The sequence below is a fragment of the Teleopsis dalmanni genome, chromosome 1, assembly GCF_002237135.1.
Source record: "Teleopsis dalmanni isolate 2A chromosome 1, ASM223713v2, whole genome shotgun sequence".
Classification (NCBI taxonomy): domain Eukaryota; kingdom Metazoa; phylum Arthropoda; class Insecta; order Diptera; family Diopsidae; genus Teleopsis; species Teleopsis dalmanni.
Window position 1 is genome coordinate 93,561,142 of NC_051846.1, and position 3,451 is coordinate 93,564,592.

Below are 3,451 nucleotides of genomic sequence, written 5' to 3' on the forward strand. Positions count from 1 at the left end.
ATTTTCTATAATTTTAATTGTATTATAAGAAAAAGAATCAACTGTAAACTTCAAAAGCTCCAACCGGTAGTGGCTTGTCCTCAATTGTAGAGAATTTTTATATTTCTATATATATTTTTTGTACGAATGTACTTTTAAAGTAAAACAAATAAAAACATTTTTAGTGAAATATTTTTATATATGACTAATGTCTATTATATTGCTTATCTCAATAATTTTGTAATATATATTTTAAAGTTGCATTTTTAATATTATTTATTATTATTAAATAAGTATTTCTCTTCAATATTTATTATAAATTAAATACTTTCTACTGATTATTGATCAATATATGAGATATTGATTATTGATATTATAAAATAAATAATATTAACTATTATAAAATACATTTACCTATTGTCAAATATTAATAAAATAAATTTATTAAAATATTTTCTGCTGATTATTTTCGCTACGTAGAAATACAATCAATATTCAGCAATATCAATAAAATAATTATATGAAAAAATATAATATAAAAAAAAATTCATTAATAATCACATTCAGATTATTGAGGTGTAATCGCAAACAAACTAGAATTCTTATTTTTTCGTCTACTTTCATTATAGTAAACATAATCCGCACATAATTGCAACACACCCACCCTCATCAATGTTTCGCGACCAACTGAGCACAATTTTTAAATTTGCTTAACTTCAAAACCTAATTGAATTTGATTTTTCTATTTTGTTTCTAAGTTCGCCGCTTTTTTTATTTCGTTCCTATCAAATACACAGGTTTGGTTGATTGTGCATTTCGCTTTGGCTTAACTTCTTGCGTTACTTACCGTCTAACTCCACCTTAACTTTTATTGTTTTTTGATTGGAAAAAATTAAATTACAAATCTCAAAGTTATGATCATTTGAGCGATAGACCATAAATATAAGAATTCTACTAAAAACAGTGCCAGCGAACGGTGATATTCAGATTTTGTAAATATAAAAGTTTTTGATAAACAAATTAAATTTTTGAAGTTTGCAAAAACAACCAAAACAAAAAAAATTGAGTTCTTCCTCAAAACAGCTGTGTAAGGCCCAAATTTTATTCTAAAATTTAACCCCACAAATCAAATGAATAGTCAAATATGAGTTTTAAATTCACTTAGTAAAAACATGTTTCTAAATTCAATAAAATTTTCCTACAGTAACATCCATTTTTATTATAAACAAATGACCCTGTAAATTTCATATTAGAGACAAACATTTTGTATAAACGAATGACCCTGTAAAGTAAAATATGTTTTTATTAATTTTTTGCCGCTAATAAAAGTTAGCTAAATTTGTTGTAACTATTTCACTTGTTTGTCTGCATAAACAAATTTAAGAAAATATCGTGCACGCATTTTTTATATGATGCAGTTATTTTATTGAATTTGATTGCAATGCGTACAACAATAAGAAATTTGTTTTGACAAATTTACGGGACCTTGTTTACTTGAAGATAATTTTTGTTTTTGCCTGTAATGGAGGGAATTTCAAATAAAAGGGCAGCGAAATTGCCAAATCGTTCTATTCGGAATTTCTCTTGTTACAGGTAAGAACTATTTTGTTAGGGACGATAGTGGGAGCTCGGACTAGTTGGTCCAGGCACATGTTGATTCGTTTGGCCATTGCTGACGATCACCATGTGAATGGATGGACTGGATTGGGCGAAGTGACGGTGGTTGAATTACCTTCTGCTTGGCTTATGCTGGCGTAGGGTAGTTTAACCAGTTGAGTTACCTGATGCTTGGCTTATGCTGGCGTAGGGTAATTTAACTAGTCATCCAGACTTCCATTTGGCCATAGCTGATGGAGGAATGGACGACGAGTCACCAACACTGTCAGAAGGCGTGTGGGACAACGAGCGTTTGGCAATTGCTGACGGACGTGGCCAGGCGTAACAGTAGGAAGGAACCCTTGTCTGGCTTTTGCTGACAAAGGTATTGCTTTATATTGATATTAGAGTTTCTAGAGATTAGCTATTCGGAATTTCTCCTGTTACAGGTTAGCAACTTGCGCACCACTGCAAGCAATCGTCATACGACATTTCACAACATTCTATACCGTTTACAACATCGTGACAGCGTTTATGACATCATACAACATTTCACAACATCCTACACCGTTTACAACATCGTTACAACATTTATAACACCATACAACATTTTACAACATGCTACACCGTCTACAACATCATTACAACATTCTACATCATTAGCAACATTTTCAACATCGCTTTCCACAAATTGATTATATTTTCTTATTTTTTGTTAAATAATAAACGCTACTTTAAACAGAAGTGTCTCTATTATTTTACTTAGATAAATTTTCTTATAACGAACCCTGGTATACTCGCTGAGTATACCCCAGCTATAGATAGGGCCGGGAAAAGGTCGTTACAAGTGGCGCCCGAGCAGGGACTTGAGTTTCAGAGGGACTAGCAGAATTTGTCGCAAGAATACAAGGAGTAAAACAATGTAAACCGGAAAATTATGATTTTATCATCATACTGAATAACACAAGCTAACGTTACCACAAATGAAAATATAAACCCAAGACGGCCAAAGATTAAATGCCTCATGTCAATCATGGCCTCATCATATGCTCATGACCTAGAACAGATAAGGAAGTGGTCGGTACGTTACGACGGAGGAAAGAATCCATTGGGGTTCATAGAAAGAATAGAAGAACTAGCAGATGTTTACGCTATTAACGTAAATCTAGTTCCCAAGATGATGCCTATACTTCTTGAAGATAAGGCACTAATGTGGCATCGCTGTAATAATAAGCATTGGCAGCTATGGACAAATTTCAAAGTCGACTTCCTGAAATTTTTCATTTCCTCTAGATATTTTGAGAAATTAGAAGATGAGGTACGATTGCGGCTTCATAAACCAAAGGAAAAATTCAAGGATTATTTTATCGACATTCAAAATTTAATGCGACAAGCTTGCCTAAATCCAGATTCGCAATTAGAGCGAATATATCGCAACATGAATGCAAACTACAAAATGTACATCAAACATCAAGACTTCGCAAGTATAGAGGAATTAACAACACTTGCTGATGAATTTGAAGAACTTCACACAACACAGCACAAAGTGAGTCGAGACCGTGTTCAAGAAGAAACTATCCACAGGTGTACAGTGGTCCAGTATCCACCAACGATGCCATTACAGAATACAATGAGACTCATGTCCATGACGTCAGTACGAGTTGAAGATATCTATAGTCTAAGCCCCGTATCACCTGTCCGGAAACAGCAGCAAAGTAACCAACAACGTAACCAGTCGATAGATAAGCAAACAGCAGCAAAAGTAAATAAAATTGCAACTTCAAAGACAGCATCACTATCCAAGCCAAGTATAATACAAAGCACACAATGTCAGATTTACCCAGACAAGCATTCAGTAAAACTGCGAGAAAATTTA